Source organism: Mobula birostris, chromosome 24 (assembly GCF_030028105.1).
Source record: "Mobula birostris isolate sMobBir1 chromosome 24, sMobBir1.hap1, whole genome shotgun sequence".
Taxonomy (NCBI): domain Eukaryota; kingdom Metazoa; phylum Chordata; class Chondrichthyes; order Myliobatiformes; family Myliobatidae; genus Mobula; species Mobula birostris.
In genome coordinates, this window is record NC_092393.1 from 41806975 (window position 1) to 41830093 (window position 23119).

The window sequence follows — 23119 nt, forward strand, 5'->3', positions numbered from 1 at the left end:
ATTGTCTTGTAGATCAGGTGATCAAGTAGATCCATTGCGCAATTGGATCCTGGATTTCCTCACTTGAAGACAACGGTCAGTTTGGAATTGCAAAAACATCTCCACAATTTCCATCAGCACAGGAGCACCACAGGGATGTGAACTTAGCCCCCTGCACTACTTGCTTTACACCAATGACTGTGTGGCCAAGTACAGCTCCAACACCATATACAAGTTTCCTGTTGTTGCTATGTCAAAGGTGGTGATGAATCAGCACACAGGAGGGAGACTGAAAACTTTGTTGAGTGGTGTCATAACAACAACCTCTCACTCAATGTCAGTAAGACCCAGGAATTGATTGTAGACTTTCAGGAGAGGGAAACCAGAGGTCCATGGGCCAGTAATCATCGGAGGATCAGAGGTGGAGAGGGTCAGTAACTTTAAATTCCTGGGTGTCCCTATCTCAAAGGACCTATCCTGGACCATGATATAAACGTAACTGCGAAGAAAGCACAACAGCACCTCTGCTTCCTCAGGAGTCAGCGCAGATTCGCCATGTCATCAACAACCTTGGCAAACTTCTATGGAGGAAAGTGTGCTGACTGGCTGCATAAATGGTATGCTAATGTCAATGCCTTTGAGCAGAAAATCCTGCAAATGTAGTGGATTCAGCCCTGTACATCACAGGTAAAACCCTCCTAATCATTGAGCATATCTACATGAAACATTGCCATAGAAAAGCAGCATCCATCCGCAAAGATCGCCACCAACCAGGCCATGCTCTTTTCTCACTGCAGCCATCAGGTAGAAGGTACAAGCCATCAGAGAGAAGTCAAAGAACACTGAGGCTGTCTACAAGAAGGGTCAGAGCCATCTCTATTTCCTGTTGAGACTGAGGTCCTTTAACATCTGCCGGACGATACTGAGGATGTTCTACGAGTCTGTGGTGGCCAGTGCGATCATGTTTGCTGTTGTGTGCTGGGGCAGCAGGCTGAGGGCAGCAGACACCAACAGAATCAACAAACTCATTCGTAAGGCCAGTGATGTTGTGGGGATGGAACTGGACTCTCTAACGGTGGTGTCTGAAAAGAGGATGCTGTCCAAGTTGCATGCCATCTTGGTCAATGTCTCCCATCCACTACATAATGTACTGGTTGGGCACAGGAGTACATTCAGCCAGAGACTCATTCCATCGAAATGCAACCCAGAGCGTCATAGCAAGTCGTTCCTGCCTGTGGCCATCAAACTTTACAACTCCTCCCTCGGAGGGTCAGACACCCTGAGCCAATAGGCTGGCCCTGGACTTATTTCCTGGCATAATTTATATATTACTATTTAATTACTTACGGTTTTATATTGCTATATTTATACTCTATTCTTGGTTGGGGCAACTGTAACAAAAATCAATTTCCCTCGGGATCAATAAAGTATGACCATGACTATGACTAAGTGCCTCAGGACTCACACCACCAGGTTCAAGAACAGTTACTACCCCTTTAACCATCAGGCTTTTGAACAAAAGGGGATAAATACACTCATTCTGTTTCTGCAGTTCCCGCAACCTATGGTCTCACTTTAAGGACTCTTTATCTCGTTATTTCATGCTCTCGTTATTTATTGCTATTTATTTATATAGGCATCTGCGCGGTTTGTTGTTCGTTGATCCTGTTTACAGTTTCTGTTCTATAGACTTGCTAAGTATGCCCACAGGAAAATGAACCCCTGGGTTGTATGTAGTGACATATATATACTCTGAAATAAATTTTACTTTGAACTTTGAACTTTGAAGTGGATAGCCAGAGGCTTTTTCTTAAGGAGGAAATGGCTAATACCAAGGGACATAATTTTAAGGTGATTGGAGGAAAGTGTAGGGGGATGTTAGAGGTAAATTATTTATATAGGGAGTGATGAATGCATGGAGCACCCAGCCAATAGTAGTGGTAGAAACAATACATTAGCGGAATTTGAGAAGCTCTTAGGTAGGCATATGGATTCTAGGAAAAAAATGGAAGGGAGGGTTAGATTGATCTCGGAGTAGGTTAAAAGGTCGGCACAGGGTGTGGGCTGAAGAGTTTGTACTGTGTTCTATTTCTATATTACCACTTTCAAATGCAGGTAACATCTTGAAAGAATTGTGAGAGGAATCTTAATGATAAAGATTATCATATTTAGCTGAGTTGAAGGGTGCCCAAATCTGCAGAAGAATTCAAAAGGCCGGAGAGGGTTGAGGCAATATAGCAATAGCTGGACTGTGACCAGGAGAAAGAGGCTCATTCTCAACACGTGATGAATTATGTCAGCAATAATCAGTCCTCTGACTCTACAGCTGGGGAAGTGAGATTTTGGGAATGTTTTTCCCTTTTTTAGACAAACTCTGGTGCTTGCCTGCTGTAAGCTTCTGGAGGGTGATGAGGAAACAGGATGAATCATCCCAGCACTTCAACTTTTAGTAGAACTACAGCAGAATTTTACTTCTGTATTAAATATTAATGAATTGCTTCTGGGAACACAATTTTGAGAACTCTCTGTTTGCTAGCTAAGAAGTATCCATTAATCTGTATTTCTATCCTACCACTAATATAGCAGGTTTGAACCAAGGTAAAAACAAATCAAATACTGAGCAGTTGCAAAGTTTTTGAAAGTTACAGATAACTATGTATGAAACTATTTAGTGATATTAGTTATTTACTTATTTCTTGCAGATGGGTCTGATTGTATTTTCATTGGAATTAGAATTGGCCAAATTGCACATTCCTTTAATATTTTGCAAAAGGTTTGTTATTTAATGAACATTTCCTATCATTTGTTTGGCAACATCAGGTGCCCATTAGAAGAAGTCTGACACAGGCTAGCAAACTTCAACATTTTGAAGCTTTAGAGAGCTTGATTGCACAAAAATCTGTTGACTCAATCAAATAGTGCTCAGCTAATCATAACTGTTCTCACTGGCTGAGTGTAACAGACCCCAGCATTTCCACAAGTTATTCTCCATGTCTTGGCAAATGCCTACAGCTTCAATCAACACCACAGAAATGTGTACCATTTGCTCACTTGAAGGACTAATTGACCATCATGCATGCACGCGTGCACACACGCACACACACACACACACACACACACACACGCACATAATCATTAGCTATAAAACACACACAAAATACTGGAGGAACTCAGCATTTTGTGGCAAACGAGAAAATCTGCAGATGCTGGAAATCTGAGTAGCACACACAAAATGCTGGAGGAACTCGGCAGGCCAGGCAGTATCGATGGAAAAGAGTGCAGTCAGCATTTCGGGCCGAGATGCTTCGGCATGACTCAGGTTCGAAACATCGACTTTTTTTCATAGTTGCTGCCTGGCCTGCTGAGCTCCCTCAGAATTTTGTGTGTGTTCCTCAAGATTTCCAGCATTTGCGGAGTCTCTTGTGTTTATTCATTAGCTGTAAGCTTTTGAAAACTTCTCAGGATTGTGAAAAGAACTCTGCAGAAGATAGTGTCTCCATCATTACATGGAGATGGTTCTGTTACAGTGAGGAAGGGGTTGCTTCCAGAGCAGACTGAGGTCCTTTAACATCTGTCGGACGATGCTGAGGATGTTCTACGAGTCTGTGGTGGCCAGTGCTATCATGTTTGCTGTTGTGTGCTGGGGCAGCAGGCTGAGGGTAGCAGTCACCAACAGAATCAACAAACTCATTCATAAGGCCAGTGATGTTGTGGGGATGGAACTGGACTCTCTCACGGTGGTGTCTGAAAAGAGGATGCCGTCTAAGTTGCATGCCATCTTGGTCAATGTCTCCCATCCACTACATAATGTACTGGTTGGGCACAGGAGTACATTCAGCCAGAGACTCATTCCTCCAAGATGCAGCACAGAGCGTCATAGGAAGTCATTCCTGCCTGTGGCCATCAAACTTTACTACTCCTCCCTTGGAGGGTCAGACACCCTGTGCCGATAGGCTGGTCCTGGACTTACTTCATAATTTACTGGTATAACTTACATATTACTATTTAACTATTTATGGTTCTATTACTATTTATTATTTATGGTGCAACTGTAACGAAAACCAATTTCCCCCGGGATCAATAAACTATGACTATTAAATGAGATTATAAGTCTAAGTACCAACTAAAAAGGAACAGTACCATAACCAGTGTAGTCATTTAGGCTTAATGTGGGAAGTGAAGCTCAGCACATGATAAAGCAGAGAAAAGGCTGAGGGGTTCAAGTTCGAGCTCTATAACAACCTACCGATGCTCACCACTAAAATCGAGGCGAGAAGACTGCAATTAGCGGGGCACTGTCAACGCCACCCCGAGCTACCTGCCAGCCTAGTCATCATATGGGAGCCCAAGCACGGGAGGATGAACCCTGGGCACCCTCCCAAGACTATGGTCAACACGCTCCTAGAAGACAGCGGCACGGCTGATGTAGATGAACTGAACACACTGATGAGGGAGAGGGAGAAGTGGAGAGTCCGTCATCGTGCCTGACGCCGGCCCCCTAGGCCTGAGTCAATGTCGTAGTAGTGGTTCAAGTTCACATTCAGATGCAGACTTGTTTATCACGTGTGCATTGAAATTCTCAGTAAAATTAGTCATTTGCATTTACAACGAACACAACGTAAGAATGCCCTGGTGGCAGACCGCATGTGCCACCACACATTCCAGCACCAACATAGCATGCCCACAATGCCCGGCAGAGCAACATAGTCCATAACAAAGCAGAACACAACAAGCAACAAAACAGCCACAGCAAACCAAGGCCCGTTCCTAACACCAAGAAATAACTAAGTGTGACCCTCAACTTCAACAGGGATGCAGCCCAGCACCATCTTGACCCGAGGTTCTAGGGGCAAACATCACCAGTATCCTGCCCTGGTCCAACCTTGTAGATGCCAATGCCAAGAAAGCACACCAGCACCTCCACTTCCTCTGCTAGCTAAAGAAATTTGACAAGTCCCTATTGACCTTCACCAATAGAATAGACGCTACTCTGAGCTCTTTAATGCAAAGAGATAGCACATTGAATAGAGGTAAGATGAAGGAATTGGTTGTTGACTTCAGAAGGAGTAGCGGACCGCACGACCCAACTTACATCGGTGGTGCGCAAGTGAAACAGGTCAAAAGCTTTAAGTTCCTCAGGGTCAATATCACAAATGACCTGACTTGGTCCAATCAAGCAGAGTTCACTGCCAAGAAGGCCCACCAGTGCCTTTACTTCCTGAGGAAACTAAAGAAATTTGGCCTGTCCCCTAAAACCCTCACTAATTTTTATAGACTCACCGTAGAAAGCATTCTTCTAGGGTGCATCACAACCTGGTACGGAAGTTGTCCTGTCCAAGACCGAAAGAAGCTGCAGAAGATCGTGAACACGGCGCAGCACATCACACAAACCAATCTTCCGTCCGTGGACTCACTTTACACCGCACGCTGTCGGAGCAGTGCTGCCAGGATAATCAAAGACACGACCCACCCAGCCAACACACTTTTTGTCCCTCTTCCCTCCGGGATAAGGCTCAGGAGCTTGAAGACTCGTACGGCCAGATTTGGGAACAGCTTCTTTCCAACTGTGATAAGACTGCTGAACGGATCCTGACCCAGATCTGGGCTGTACCCTCCAAATATCCAGATCTGCCTTTCGTTTTTTTTGCACTACCTTACTTTCCCTTTTCTATTTTCTATTTATGATTTATAATTTAAATTTTTTAATATTTACTATCGATTTGTACTTCAGGGAGCATGAAGCACAGTATCAAATATCGTTGTGATGATTGTACGCTCTAGTATCAATTGCTTGGCAACAATAAAGTATAAAGTATAAGGTTCTGGACCGAGACCCTTGTTCAGGGCTGAGAAGAAAGGGGGAAGATGCCAGAATAAAAAGGCAGAGGGTGGGGGGTGGGGAGAGGCTAGCTGAAAGGTTCTTCCCCCTTCCTTCTCAGTTCTGAAGAAGGGTCTTGGCCTGAAACATTGACTTTTTAGTCTTTTCCATCGATGCTGCCTGACCTACTGAGTATCTCCAGCGTTTTGTGTGTGTCGCTTTGGATTTCCAGCATGCGCAGACTTTCTTGTGCGTTAATTCTCAAGTGCTACATCTAATTGGCTGAGTGTTTGTGACTGAAAATCCTTTTAGGATGAGTATGCAGCTCAGCTCCTACAGGGGCACCAGGAATCCGTGCCAGCGGGGTTCCAGTTGACAGAAGCGTGGTTGTTTCAAGTTAGGACGAACGATGTGTAGATGTGGAGATGGAGCAGGATCTGAACTCATATGTTATAGCCGAAACGTTGTAATCTGGCCACGTATAGAAGAAATTGTGTCATTACAGGCGACGCAAGACCAGAGCTGCACCTGCACAGCTCCAGTATTTTCACAACACGACGGATCTGATTGGAAGAGTCACACTTCCCTATTCTTAGTGAACCCATTGACCAGTCAATATTTCACTTGAACTGGCAAATGTCCATTACAGAGTATGTCATTATGAGGGAAGATTGAGCAAGCTAGGGCTTTCCGCCGTGGAGCAAAGGAGGATGAGAGGTGACCTGCTTAAGGTGATGAGAGGCGTAGGTAGTGCAGACAGTCAATACTTGTTCCCACCGCAGAAGTGGCTGATAATGTTAAGGTGATTGGAAGAAAGTATGGGGGGAACGCCAGAGGCAGTTTTTTTTACATGCACAGAGACTGGTGGGTGCATGGACGGTACTGCCAAGGCTGCGAGTAGAAGCAGTTACACTATAGACATTTTGAACTCTTAGGTGAAAGAAAAACTGGGGGATAAGTGGGAGAGTAGGATTAGATTGATCTTGGAGTAGGTTAAAAGGCAGGTATAACATTGTGGGCCAAAGGGCCTGTACTGCGCTGTAATGTTCCATATTCTATGTATGTAGATTTCAGTCTTTCAGTTGAAACTCCCAAGTCAATTGTGAACTAAACTTAGTCTGAAGATCATTGAACAAGACCCCTCAAACATCACGCTCTGGAACCAAAGGGGATAACTTCACTCAACTTCACTTGCCCCATCATTGAAATATTCCCTCAACCTATGGACTCACACTCAAGGGCTCTTCATCTCATGTTCTCGGTATTTATTAATATTATTTCTTTGTATTGTTTGTTATCTTTTGCACACTGGTTGAATACCCAAGTTGTTTTTCATTGATTCTATTATGGTTATTATTCTACTGTGGATTTATTGAGTATACCTGCAAGAAAATGAATATGGTAAATGAAACGAAAACGAAGAGGGTTGTATATAGTAGCATATACGTAGTTGTAGTAGTAGTCACGCCTTGTGGTGCAACAAGTGGTAACCTTTCTGTTTCTTTAGCATTTTTGTCTGTTCTCTACAAGGCTGAGTTGCTAGCCCGATGGAAAGCGTGCGAGGAGCCAGCCAGATTCGAACAAGGGAAGTCCAGTGCTGATGATACTTCTCCACCAGCCAGCTTAAGCATATATGTACTTTGATAATAAGTTTACTTTGAACTTTGAACGTACCTGACCCTATACAAGCTGCACCGATTATCATCCATTCATGCAAAATAAGACAATTCACCCGGCAGAGTGATAAGCATGGGTGGAGAGAATGGGATGGTGTCAAAGCTGGCAATAGGCTGGCAGACAAGAGCACACTGGCGAGCTGCCAGTGTTCACAGCTGCTGCAAGTAGGCCGACAATTTGGGGGAGCAGGGAAATGAGGCTGGGCTTCGGAATCAGAATGAGGTTCATTATCACCAGCATGAAGTTTGCTAGCAGCAGCAGTTCAATGTAATACACGATAATGTAGAAAGAAAAAAATAAATAAGTAAATCAATTACAGTAAGATTAAATAGTTAGATTAAAAATAGTGCACAACAGAAATAATATGAAAAAAAGTGAGGTAGAGTTTATGGGTACACATTCCATTTAGGAATCCGATGGCAGAGGGGAAGAAACTGTTCCTGAGTCGCTGAGTGTGTGCCTTCAGGCTTCTGTACCTCGTTCCTGATGGTAACAATGAGAAGAGGGAATATCTTGATTGATGGGGGTCTTTAACAATGGACACCGCCTTTCTGAGGCACTGCTCTTTGAAGATATCTTGGATACTACAGAGGCTAGTACCCAAGATGGAACCAACTAATTTTACAACTTTCTGTAGCTTCTTTCGGACCTCTGCAGTAGTCCCCCACATACCAGACAGTGCTGCAGCCTGGCAGAATGCTCTCCACGGTATATCTATAGAAGTTTTCGAGTGTTTTAGGTGACAAACCAAATCTCTTCAAACTCCAAATGAAATATAGCTCCTGTCTTACCTTCTTTATAACTGCATCTACATGTTGGGACCAGGTTAGATCATTAGAGATCTTGAAGCCCATTCTGGGATTCCTGACGTGAGTCTTATTGGGAGGTTTAGGAGGTAACTGCAATGAGACAGGAAGGCAAACTGATGTGGCGGGGAATGGGGATTGGTGGGGTTTGGGAACTGGCAAAGAGATCTAAATGGGATAAGAGTGGATATGGAGGTGAGTGGGGCTAGTCAGGGAAATAACTGGAATAGAGTCAAAGAGAAGATATCAGGAAGGGGTGGGATTGGGGAGTGGATGGGGATGTGAGGCCGGGAAAGAGGAAGTAGGGGATTGGGATAGGTTCAAGAAGCAGGTGGATAGAGGTCAGTGACAGTACCAAAACCTGTATTTTCTTTTTAATGTGGATCCAGGTCCAGGCAAATGCACTGAATTGCCAAAGAGTACCCTAAAAAATCCAGCATGAAACAATCTTGCAGTATTAGTCCCACAGTTTCAATGAGATCTGGTGCAGTAATTTTCATTGGGACCTGGTGTTAGTTTACCAGATGGAAACTGGGTCTGGTCACCTTGTCAAGCTCCATTGCCACACCAAAGATGCATACACGTTGTGGTGTTTCCACCTGTCAACACAATGGCGTAATCATTTTGACCTGTATGCATAGTGTGTAAGACAAGATTTTCACTGTATCTTGGTACATGTGACAATAATAAACCAATATCAATAATGTTTGAGTTCCTCCCATTTTTCGTGTTTTTTATTAATTACATCCATTCATCCATACCAGCTGGGTTTAACTCTATCTGCTTTCATTTCACACTCTCTGTTACTGTAGTGGCTGTAACAATGGGAAGCCATTTTCTGGAGCTCTCTGCCAATTTGTTTTTGCAATGAAGTACAAGCAGTATCACACTAGCCAAATCCAAGTAAACAGTATAACACTGCTGGCATTACATCCATGGTGAGAGCTGGATGGTGGTAGGGAATTCAGTAGTCTCACGGCCTAGGGGAAATTGTTATCAGTTTTAAAAATGCAAGTTGAAACGACTTAATGCATTGTCTATGAAAGGAATTGTTCTGCATGATTTATTCTAATATACATTTTTATTATGAATTGCATTTATTTTGTATTAAAAAAACATTTTGTAAGGTAATACTGCAAACTGACACAGTCCAGGCTAGAGGAGAAGGTGTTAAAGAAGCTCGGTGCAGCCAATGCTAAGGCTCCGTGTGAAGGATCACAGGTTAGGCTCCTTCTGTAACTGCAGTATACTGTGAAATCGGTATCAATCACCTCAGGGAGTCTTATGAGGGACAATGGTGCTTTGTTTGGTTGTGTTTTTCTTTGAAGTTTACATGATTGAATGTACTGACCATAAATGTAAGAGCTTTCTGCACTGTTTCTTCATTTGTACATACTTATTATGATGAATAAAGTCTATTTCTGAAATAAAAAGCATTTATTGCCAACACTACATTTTTCCTAAGCCCAAGAGATTCTGCAGATGCTGGAAATTTTGAGCAACACACTCAAAAGGCTGGAAGATTTCAGTAAGTCAGGCAGCATCTACGAAGGGGAATAAACAATCGATGTTGAGTCATGATGAAGGATCACAGCCCGAAATGTCAACTGTTTATTCCCCCTCCATAGGTGCAGCCTGCTTTGCTGGGATCCACCAACATTTTGTGTATGTCATCAGTTTTTCCTATATGGAGTGACTTGCTGGGATGTTCCTGAGGACAGTTAAGAATCAATCAGTTTGCAATGGCCCTTGATCTGCAGTCATATGCAAGCCAGACTGGGTAAGGATGAGAGATCACCTTCTCCAGCATAGATCACTATTTGAATTCAGAACGCCCCGAGATATGAAGAAGAGTAGATAAATTTCTGGGCTTTAGGAGATGGGACAAGGAGTTGATTGCACAATTATGGCTCTCTTTTCTGGCTTAGTTTTTCCATGAAGTTATGAATGCAGTTTCCAAGAAGTCCAACAGGAATTTGTTTGGACAAAAAGCTATCATCAAAAATGTCAGTCTCTAGCTTCTCTCCACAGATGATAATGCAGTCCTTGCAGAGATGCCTGTTTTAGTTTCAGCCATTTGCTAAACATTACCAAATGGCTGAAACTTGCTTGCTGTTCCACCTTTTTTGTCCAACTCCAGCTGCCCAGAGATATCAGATTACCTGTCCTTGATATTGTAGAGGCAAAACATGAGCTCCAAAACAGAATATGCTTCGGCAGATAGAAGTACAGAAATAGGAACTGATAACGTTCAGCCTTTCTTTCAGTAGGTGCCAAACACAGTGAATTGAGAAATGCCCCGTCATCCAGAAAGTTTTTTGAATGATTATATTATAAGACATATAGTAAATCAGAAATACCCAGCATTAAGATTAAAATGGTATTGTGGAGTGTGATGCTACTAACTTTACCAATACTTTTGGTAGTGTTAGAGGACACAGCTTCAAAACTCTACAAAACTTCATTTACATTACCTTTATAATTCCACTGGAATGGATTGCATTTAGTCCACACCACAGTTCTATCAAGAGTCATTCAATCATAGAGCACTGCAGCATGGGAAAAGGCCTTTCAATCCAAATAGTCTATGCCAAACTGATACTCTACCTTCATTGTGGAAGGAATTGCTGACAGTATGGGTCAAAAACCCTGCAGACTCTGATTCTAGCTTCTGGCGTCTCTTGTATTTTCATCAGAATAAATATTAGCTTTATTTGCCACATCCTCCAACCTTGTCGTGGTTTGGAGGTTGGCGTGCCTCAATGACCCGGAGAGCTATGCTGGCTGGAGTCAGGGCTTTATGCCAAACAGGTCAAAGGGTACAGGCCAGACTAAGAGTGGTCCACTGGTCCTCCAGGGACAGGGGTTCAGCTCAGGGTCAACAAAACTTACTGGTAAAACAAAATTATTATGGAAACAGCAATGAAGAATTCTTCTACATCTGAGTGGCCAAGGACAGACAGAGATGGAGGACCTTCATTGATGTCCTAAACACCAGTGGTGTAACGGGCAGCAAGTATGTAAATTATCTGTCACATATCCACCAAAACTAGAAGAGACCTGAGGCAAACCAAGAACACAACAACAGGAGCTGTAGCGTACAGAGAGATCGGCAAGAAGATCAGAAAAAACATGATTAAGGCCAAGGAAAAACTGATTGAGAGACAGTTTACAGAGACAGAAGATAGCCTGAACAAGAACAACAGCAGGCGAGCACTTCAAGTTGTGAAGGACCTCACTAAACAGAGGCAGTCACAAGTCAGCACCATCCAAGACAAAGAAGGAAACTGTCCTGCAGAAGGTGAAGACATTCTCAACAGATGGACTATTGCTCAGACCTTTACCAACATCAGAGCCAAGGAGACCCCAGAGTCACTGGCTAAACTAATACCAATCTGGAGAGAGAACAACATCATTCTCAGATGCAAGTTGAAACTTCTGCCTGCACTTGTGCTCTCCATTTTCTTGGTCATGGTCTTTGACAGCAGAACTGCAAAAGAAGATCTAGGCAACAGGAATGAGATACTCAGAAGGGTCCTCGGCATCTCCTATACAGACCATGTCCCAAACAACGAAGTACAATGAACCATCAACCAATACATGAGACACTAAGAAGGTCTACTATCCACAGTAAAGAAGAGAAAACTGAGATGACAGGGCCACATAACAAGATCAAGTGGACTCTCAGGGAGCACTTTTCAGGGAACAGTGCAGGGGAAAAGACAAAGGGGCAGACAGAGGAAGAAATGGGCAGCAACATTGCAGGGTGGGCTAGAGAGAGCGTTGTTACAATCCAAGCACTCGCCTACAACCATGAGAGATGGAGGCAACTGGTGCAGCGCTCATCTGTACAGTGCCCCTCCGACCCAGGCGGGTAGCGGGATCCGTTACTGTAACATCAAAGCCGACAGTGAAATATATTGTTTGCATCAAATCGGATCAGCAAGGATTGTCCCTGGCAGACTGCACACCCATAACATACTAACCCTAACCGTGCGTGTTTGGGATGTTGGGGAAAAACGGGGCCCCAGAGGAAAAACATGTGGTCAAAGGGAGAACGTACATACACTTTAAAGACAGCAGCAGGGATCAAGCCCGATCTCACAGCTGACATGGTAAAGTGTGGTGCTCACTGCTACACTACCGTATTAGGAGCCAGTTCAAGAGTGGCAGTGATGTCATCTAACTACCTGAATAGCTGATTATATTAAAGAATTCACCCTTTGCTAGTATGCTGCATATCTATCTTTAACACACATTTTAAACATTACAAAGTGTGTTAAATGCAGATAGGAATATACACAAATGCTTGGCAGAGGCTGGAATATTTTAAATAAACTTGGAAAAGTTTATATATGTGAAGGAATTAGGTTGCACATGTATATTTTTTTATTAGCACCTATGTTGAACCGTACCAAACATTAATAATGACTAGATTTGCCTTCATTTGCAATGCATATGAATTTCTCTGAATCTATTTCTGTGCAAGTTGTATGATTAAGTTCCAGTCAATTTAACTTAACTCAGGACGGGGCTCTGAATCACAGATGGAGTCTCAGGAATTTCTATGTTAAAGTACTTATGCAGAAATCCTGTAAATGCTGACAATTTCACAATGATATGACCAATGTAGATACATTTGTATAACATGCAGTTGTATCTCAAAAATTGCACAGCATCTAAATTAGTGTTTCCAGAGCCAAAAAAAAACATTTGTTTCCAAATTCCTCAAAAAGAACATGTGGTAACGAGTTTTAAACAGTTTAATGTTATGTCTCTCGTGCTGTCAAGCATTCTGGAACCTACAAAACACTCTTCTACATGAGATAGAAGATCCAGTCCAGTAAACAAATGCTCCAGCTGTTTTCAAATGTGTGTAATAAATGCTTCAGCTGTACTCAAAGAGAACAGAATGGCTCTTGCTAAAGGTCTGGCCAATGTTTAAACTTTAATCAACCACAAAAATAAGTTTATGTTGAAAATGACAGAAACTGCAGATGCTAGAGGTCTGAAATAAAACCTGTGGGAAGCATACATCAGGTCAGGGACTGCCTGTGAAAAAGGTAGCAATTAATGTTTCAGTTTTGGCAAAGGCTATTTGCCAAATTCTGGTGAGTGTGTGGATCGGTAAAAGTCCTTTGGCCCAAACATTACCTCTACTTCTCTTTCCAGCAGAGGTTGCCTGACTACATGAGAGTTTCCAATGTTTTCTAAGTTTTTAGCAAGTTACATTGTTGTTTGTGGGAACTCATTGCTGAACTTTGTAACTTATAATCTTCAAAATATTCTATAGTGTGTAATGCATTTTAAGTTGCCCTGAGACTGTAAATGGAACTTCTTGTAAATTATTTCTTTGAGCAATTTGTTAAATTTAACTTCCCGCTTTCATGTAAACAAGCTTTCCTAAGGGGCTCAAGATTGATAATAAATAATACAAGTTAATTGTTTTTGTTTAATAATTATGGGCTGATATCTTTGGCAAACCTTTTATTTATATGTACATGACAGCAAATTGCAAAGTATATCACCACGTCAGCTGTCATTGTGATAACACCACACAAAGTCTTGCTCAACTGAAAGAAACCAAGCAGTTTTTCAGTCTTTAATGGGAAGACTCATCTCTCTATTTAATTAGATAGCTGTAGCTTTATTTCTTCCTACTCATTCAACCTCATGTACTGAATATTTTGCATAGAATACACCGTAGGTTAAATATCAGCAGAAGAGAGAGACAGACAGATAGACAGAGGGGGAGGGAGAGGGAGATGGAGAGGTAGAGGGAGCTGGAAAGGCATAGAGAGAGGGAGAGGGATGGGACAAACTATTTCACTAGGTTTCACCATGTCAGACAGAAGAACTGCGAGGTTCATTTGCTGGGTGACATTTGGATTAAAACGATGACATCCAGTCTGTTGATTTGATTTCCTACTGCCGCTCTTGGTAATATACAAATCAAAGAATGTATTGCAATTACTGTCACGGTTTCTCATGAGCTGGCTGCCACCTCCAAACCCATGGAGGTAGATAGCAGCAAATGACAGTTCTTCTATCAATTTAGTTCAAGAAGGAGGCAACATATTGAAAATGATGGTAACTAAGATGTGAAAATGTCTAGTCTGGCAGAGGAAAAAAGTTCTAAATGGCAAGAGATTGCAGATCTATGAGACGCAGTAGGATCTGAGTGTCCGAGTGTATAACCCACAAAAGGTCAATATACAGAAGACACAATAATCAGGAAGATTGTGTTTTCATCTCTTGCAGATGATGATGAACATTTGGATTAATAACAGTGGATGAAACCCAATAGCATGAATGGCAGCAATACTTCACTACCAGACGAACTCAACACCTTCTATGCATGTGAACACAACTACAGCTGTGAAGATCCCTGCTACACCTGATGACCTTGTGACCTCTGTCTCAGAGGCCGATGTTAGGCTGCCTTTAAAGAGAGTGAACCCTCGCAAGGCCGAAGGTCCCGATGGAGTATCTGGTAAGGCTCTGAAAACCTGTGCCAACCAACTAGCGGGAGTATTCAAGGACATTTTCAACATCTCACTGCAACAGGCGGAAGTTTCCACTTGGTTCAAAAAGGCAACAATTATACTAGTGCCTAAGAAGAATAATGAGGACTGTCTTAATGACTATTGCCTGGTAGCACTCTCATCGACAGTGATGAAATGCTTTGAGAGGTTGGTCTTGACTAGACTGAGCTCCTGCCTCCGCAAGGACCTGAACCCATTGCAATGTGCTAATGGCCACAATAGGTCAATGGCAGATGCAATCTCAATGGCTCTCCATACGGCTTTAGACCACCTGGACAACACAAACACCTACGTCAGGATGCTGTTCATCGACTATAGTTCAGCATTTAATACCATCATTCCCACAATCCTGATTGAGAAGTTGTAGAACCTGGGCCTCTGTACCTCTCTCTGCAATTGGATCCTTGACTTCCTAACCAGAAGACCACAATGTGTGTGGATTGGTGATAACATATCCTCCTCGCTGACGATCAACAATGGTGCACCTCAGGGGTGTGTGCTTAACCCACTGTTCTACTCTCTATATACACATGACTGTGTGGCTAGGCATAGCTCAAATACCATCTATAAATTTGCTGACGATACGACCATCGTTGGTAGAATCTCAGGTGGTGAAGAGAGGGCGTACAGGAGTGAGATATGCCAGCTAGTGGAATGGTGCCACAGCAACATCCTGGCACTCAACGTCAGTAAGACGAAAGAGCTGATTGTGGACTTCAGGAAGGATAAGATGAAGGAACACATACCAATCCTCATAGAGGGATCAGAAGTGGAGAGAGTGAGCAGCTTCAAGTTCCTGGGTGTCAAGGTCTCTGAGGATCTAACCTGGTCCCAACGTATTGATGTCGTTACAAGGAAGGCAAGACAGCGGCTATACTTTATTAGGAGTTTGAAGAGATTTGGCATGTCAACAAATACACTCAAAAAGTTCTATAGTTTTACCGTGGAGAGCATTCTGACAGGCTGCATCACTGTCTGGTATGGAGAGGCTACTGCACAGGACCGAAAGCAGCTGCAGAGGGTTGTAAATCTAGTCAGCTCCATCTTGGGTACTAACCTACAAAGTACTCAGGACATCTTTAGGGAGTGGTGTCTCAGAAAGGCAGCATCCATTATTAAGGACCTCCAGCACCCAGGGCATGCCCTTTTCTCACTGTTACCATCAGGTAGGAAGTACAGAAGCCTGAAGGCACACACTTAGCGATTCAGGAACACCTTCTTCCCCTCTGCCATCCGATTCCTAAATGGACATTGAAGCTTTGGACACTACCTCACTTTTTTAAAATATACAGTATTTCTGTTTTTGCACGTTTTTATAAATCTGTTCAATATACGTAATTGATTTACATGTTTATTTATTATTATTATTTTTATTTTATTTATTGTTATTTTTTTTCTCTGCTAGGTTATGTATTGCATTGAACTGCTGCTGCTAAATTAACAAATTTCTCGTCACATGCTGGTGATAATAAACCAGATTCTGATTCTGACCTTTACACCTCCTCAGTTTCTCAGGATGTCCTTTGGGTTTGAGGGTGACTTGCTTCATTTCTTGCTCTGTGTATTCTGGGATTGTTAATGAGGGGTCCATACACTATGTCTGGGGTAGGACATGTTTGACAGGGTGGATAAGTTTTTTTTGTGAAGTCATTGCTCTTTCTGACATCTTTATTTGACTTCTCTGTGCTCCTGAGGAGACCAGATGTTTTCAATGATTCTCCTTCAGCACGGTAAGCAGTTACAGACCAAAGATTCCCCAGGATTAATGAGAATGTTTTATCTTTTCAAGGAGGCTTTTGTGAACATCCATAGAGCAATTTCTCTGTCCTCCAAGAGACAGTTGCCATGATGGAACCTCGGGTGGAATATACACCTCGACACACCTCTGGAGCAGAGGTTTATCCCAGCAAACAGGGTTCCTAAATGCATTTGGCCAATGGCATTTAACCACGCCAGGTTTATAGGATAGGTGATTAGTGAGTGCTGAACTTGTGGTATTCTGTGAACTCGGGAAACTGGGGTACTTAATAATAGAAGATATATTGTTGGAGTATAAAGGAATAAAAATATAAAAGATGCAATATTGTGTGGGAGGGGAGGTGGTTCGAGACTGGCTGTTCACCTGTGGAAGACATCACAATTGTGGCCTTTTTCAGACAAGCACACTTTCCAGCACAACATTACTGCTGGAGTTGATCTTGCTCTCAGTGTAGAATACTAACTGATGTACTGTCAATTACTCCAAAAGACTGGAAGTAGGGTAAATACTGAAAGGCTTTTATTAGCAGTAAAATGTGACCCCGACCATGCTGAGTATCTGCCCTGGACTAAGGGAGGAGCAGTGACACAATTGCCTTTATTCAGGGGTCGGTGGGAGGAGCCACAGGAGCAGTCAGCAGAGGGGCGTGTCCAGACAGTTAACCCAGTTACAACATATATATATATATATGGTTTACCACACTAACACCAATTAATCTTCACAGTAAACCACTTGAATTGAAATATATGAAACAAACCCAATGATTTCACCATCAAAACCAAAATCAAGATGAGAGCTTTGAACTCACTGGTTTTAATCAACTGCGATTATGGAGGAACATTGGCAGCTTTAATAACGAAGGACAACTTGCCTTCAAGAGGATTTAGCCTTGGATTTCACCTGGGCTTCCTCCTGTCAGCCCAGACAGATTCATCTTAATAGAAGGTTTAATTTAATCAAAGAGCTGTTCATGTCCTCTAGAGGGTTAAACCAGAAAGGTCACATCATTGATGAGAAAGCAATAGTAGATTATACCTAACACATATCAATTGCACTCCCTTTGAGGCATAAATCTCATCTATGACCCAACATGAAGCTAAACAAAATTCTACATTCCAGAATCCCATTTATTGTAATTGTTCAGATTGTAAACAAATTCTTTGATGACCTGGTAAATGCAAAATTAGGACCAATAGCCACATGGCACCTTTTTCTGACTTCAGAATGTTCCAAACTAATTAATTTTCGAGCATTCACCAAATTGTGCATTGCATATGATAAGTGTACAATTACTATCCTGGGATAACTCCCCTACCTCAGAATCAGAATCAGGTTTAATATCACTGGCATATGTCGTGAAATTTGTTATCTCACAGTAGCAGTACACTGCAAAACATAAGAAAAATTAACTCAATAGTGCAAAAAGAGAGGAAAAGGAATAGTGAGGTAGTGTTCATGGGTTGAGGGTCCATTCAGAAATCTAATAGGGAGGGGAACTGTTCCTGAAACACTGATTGTGTGTCTTCAGGCTCCTGTAGCTCCTCCTTAATGGCAGCAATGAGAAGGCACGTCCTGGGTGAATGGGGGTTCTGAATGACAGATGCTGCCGTTTTGAAGTATCGCTTTTTGATGGTGTCCTCGATGCTGGAGAGGCTACTGCAAGTGATGGAACTGGCTGTGTTTGCAACATTTTATAGCCTTTTCCAACCCCTTGCAGTGGCCCCTCCTTACCAGACGGTGATGCAACTAGTCAGAATGCTCTCCACAGTGCATCTGTAGAAATTTGCTAGTGTCATTGGTGACATACTAAATTTCCTTAAACCGCTAATGAAATATAGCCATTGTCATTACTCCTTTGTAATTACATCAATAGGTTGGGCCTAGGATAAATCTTCAGCGATACTGACACCTAGCAACTTGAAAGAGCTCACTGTTTCCACCGCTGACCCTTCGATGAGCACTGGTATGTGTTCCCTAGCCTTTCCCTTCCTGAATTCCTCCATCAACTCCTTGATGTTACTGATGCTGAGTGCAAGGTTGTTATTGCGACAGACACCACTCAACTAGCTGACCTATCCCACTCCTGCATGCCTCCTCATTACCATCTGAAATTCTGTCAACAATACTTGTGTCGTCGGAAAATTTATAGAAGGCATTTAAACTTTCCCTTGACACAGCCCTGGGTGTAGAAAGAGTAGAGCAGTGGCCTCCTGTTAAAACAAAACTTTGAATCAGACAACCCCACAACTCAATGTCTATTCTGAAAGACAGCTCTCCCCTGGTTCTGCATTCACATCTCTGTAATGGCACACGAGCCAAAAACATTCAGCTTGCAGAGAGAGTACAACCACTGTGAATAACTCCTACATTAATTTTACCTCATGCTATATAATATTCTTCAGTGCCCTTTAACTCAATGTTTAGATTGCACGGGCAGTATTAGCCATATATAAGACACTGGGGTCAAATTTCTATTAAAGCAATTTAATTGGCTGAGCAGCAGCTTTATAGGATGAATTTCTAGCCAATGAAATCCCTAAGTGATGATCAGCTTTAGTAATCCAAAACCCACTCTCCATTTTCAGTGCTGTGGGGGCCACATCCAATGTTGCCAACGATAATAAAACAAAGAATCGTGGCTGTTATTATTTGATTGAAGTATTTATTGACAATGTTGCAGCAGGGAATGGGTTGAAGATGTGACTCACAGGAACAGTCTGTTGTTCTACAAAAGAAAGTTGATTTACTCAGAAAACAGGCCGTATTTAAAATATGGAGAAAACAGAAACCCACAGCAACTTCACCCAGAACGAGGACAATTTCATCCAGAAAAAAATGCAATAAATGAGAGACAGCTACATACAAATAATCCATATTGCCACTTTCTGGAGTGGAGGTCAACAAACATCATGGCTAGAAAACTACCCCATCACCTCCACTCTGCCTGATTGCTGTTTCTCGCTAAATGCAAATCGAAAACAAACCCTTGATTGCTTAAGAGTCACAAGTTTTTCAGATGAAATCAAAAACTAGAATTCTGAAATAAAAATTGAAAATGCTGAAATGCTCAGCAGGACAGCAGAACCTGTGAGGAGCTAAACAGGGTTAACTTTTCAGATTCCACACATTCTGCAGATGCTACCTGACTTGTTGAATGTTTCTAGCCTTTATTACAGACTTCCGAGGTTTATTTTATTCTGAGAGTCACTGATTTGGGCTTTGTTTCTGGTTGCTAACTGACACAGAGATTTTGAAGACTCACTGAATAGTCTTCATTGCATTACAATTGTAGATCATCCTGTTCCTCCATCCTATTTGATTAAGAAAATACACCCATATTCATGAACTTTCTTGTCCACTTAACTGATTGTTTGTTATTAAAGAGTACAAATCTCTATTTGGCAGGAGGGTCAAGAAAGAACAGTACATTTCCAACAAAGTGTCACTGAATTTAGACTTGCTTCAAATGACAGTCCCACTTCTTCTTTCTTACAAGACCTGGCAACGTTGGTATTGTATGTTAGTGACAGGAAATCTGAACATAGAACATAACACAGGAGCAGGCCCTTCTGTGCATAATGACTTCCCCAGACACAATACCAAATTAAACTATGTAAATCTCTTCTGCCTGTTCAAGAGCCATATCCCTCTATTACATGCATAGTCTACTTATAGCCTCTTAAGTTCCACTATCATATCTGCTTCCACCACTACCCTGGTGGCTCAATTAGTACTTCATTCAGAGCCGGAGCCAGGGCCCTTACAGTGCACTTAATCCTTATCATGTCTCTTGACCGACAAGGGTGTAGTATTTCATTAGCAACACACATAAAATGCCTGAGGAACTCAGCAAGTCAGGCAGCATCTACGGAGAGGGAAATAAGAGTCAACACTGAGCCAAGACCAACAACCAGTCCTGATAAAGGGTCTTGGTCTGAAACATTGACTCTTTATTCCCATCCGTGGATGCTGCCTGACTTACTGATTTCCTCCAGCATTTTGAATGTGTTGCTTGAGATTATCAGTAGAACTTACTTTCTTCAGTATTTCATTTCCTCTTTTGCTGTTTCCTGTTTATCTCTTATTTCTTTGGCACCAGTTGGGTCTTTTTGGACTCCTGTTAATCTAAATCCAGTTTCTCACCAATGCCTCCACTTTTGATCGGCCTTTCCGTGTGCCTGCATTAGTCCTCTCATGGTCTTCTATGTAGTTTCGAATATACCAACTATTCTTTCACAGAAAGCATAAGAGCCAAGTCCAATTCCATCAAATCTGACACCCATGTAGGTGCATTTGTCAGCAGAGGTAGTTGGATAATGGTATGAAACAGATCGGTCTATTTAGGTTTCCCACCCAAAAAGACATATCTCCATTTGCATTCTCCATTGTGGTGTCATTATAATTGGCTAGTCCAACACAAGGGAAAAGGCTCAGGACTCCTTTGCTCCTTGTAGTTCATCTCTTGAAACCATCAGTGTTGTTTGCCTCATCAATGACCGAAAGTCTTCAAACTTCTCCGGCTGAGGAAAAGAGGAATTTTCCCGCAGATTAAATGGAATTATGGCACAGAAGTGGTTAAGCAAGTGGTGAGTGGTTACCCTCCACACCAACCTCTTCCTGCCTACTTCTCTTAAGTCTTCCAGAATTTCCTTTTGTTCCTTCCTCCCTGCGCAACTTCCTATTAAATACAACTGCATTATTCACCTCAACTATTCCATGTGGTATTAAATTCCACAATCTAGCCACACTCATTACAATTCTATTGAGGACTTTTATGTCACATATTACTTTTGCGTTCAGTTTTGTGGGGATGTATCTGGACAGTACCCTGGATTTACCCATGGAGCCGTGGGCTCACTGTTTTAATATGCTGGAAATGTCTCATGTCAACCTATAACTAGTGGTGGAGTCAGAGTTACCCAACTCTTAACATACACTATGAGCCCTGATGAAGGGTCTCGGCCTGAAACGTTGACTGGACTCTTTTCCATAGGTGCAGCCTGGCCTGCTGAGTTCCTCCAGCATTTCCTGTGTGTTGCTTGGGTTTCCAGCATCGGCAGATTTTCTCTTCTTTGTGACATACCCTCAGTGGCCACTTTAAACCAATACCTAATAAAGTGGCCACTGAGAGTATGCTTGCGGTCTTCTGCCGCTGTCGCCCATCCACTTTAAGGTTTGACGTGTTGTGTTCAGAGGTTCCTTTCTGTACGCCGCTGCTGTAATGTGTGGTTATTTGAGTTGCTGTCACCCTCCTGTCAGTTTGAGCCAGTCTGGTCTTCCTCCTCCGACACCTCTCATTAACAAGGCATTTTGCCCACAGAACTGCTGCTGACGGGATGCTTTTGGTTTCTCACACCAAAGAATTTTCTAGAATCCGAGAATTTTTTTTTGTAAATTCTAGAGGCTGCTGTATGTGAAAATCCCAGGGGATCAGCAGTTTCAGAGATGTTCAAACCAGCAATCATTCCATGGTCAAAGTCACTTACACCACATTTCTTCCCCATTCTGATATTTGGTCTGACCAACAACTGAACCTCTTGATCAGGTCTACATGCTTTAATGCATTAAGTTGCTGCCACATGCTTGCCTGATTAAATATTTCAATAACAAGCAGGTGTACAGGTAAATCTAAATAAGTGGCCACCAACTTATGCATTTGGAACAACATACCATAAAGGGTTAAATCTTTCAGCCCACAGAGGGCTAGGTCAGAGCAAGATATGTCCTCGTTGCCACAGAGACTGAGTAGGAGGAGTATTTGTAGGTGCGGAGGGCAGTGCCGTGCAGGCTTAAGGATCAGAGTGTGCACCAGATTCGGAACAAAACTGTATTTTTTATCCTTCTTTTTTGTAACTGTGTCTGAAGTTGTCCAGTTGGTTAGAGTGGGCAGAGACATGTTCAAAAGGTGAGAGCTGCCTATTCAAAAGGTGACGTCACTGAGCACCATTCTTTCCTTGGCCTTCTTCCAGTGAGAAGTCATTGGCTGTGGGCATAGCTGAGCTGGGCGCAGCCTTCATTAGATGACAAGGGGAGGGAAGGAAGAGAAACATAGAAACATAGAAAATAGGTGCAGGAGTAGGCCATTCAGGGTGGGGTGGTCTATGCCCCACGGCGAGAAGATGTGAGACGCATGGCAAAAGGTGCACGTCAATCACTTGATGCATGTCGACACTTAGGAGGATGATAATTGAGAATGTGATGTAAGGAACTACCCCAGGGTTGAGTGACAGGGTCGATTACATGATGCAGCCATTGTTTGGCAAAACATCTGCCAGGAGGCACCGGAAGTATGAGGTAGAGGAAATGACACAGAGCAAACAGGAAGAGGTACCAACTCACTGGAGTCAAGGCTACCTGAAGTGGACTCTTGTGGAATAGCAATAACACCCTTGCAATTACATCATTTACAGTATTTACAGATATCTGTTTATGAATTATATTTATGACCGCTGACTGCGTGTTCATGTGCAAATACTTCGCTGATGTAATATAATATGAATGTAATTACTTCATTGATAAAATTATGTAACCAAAT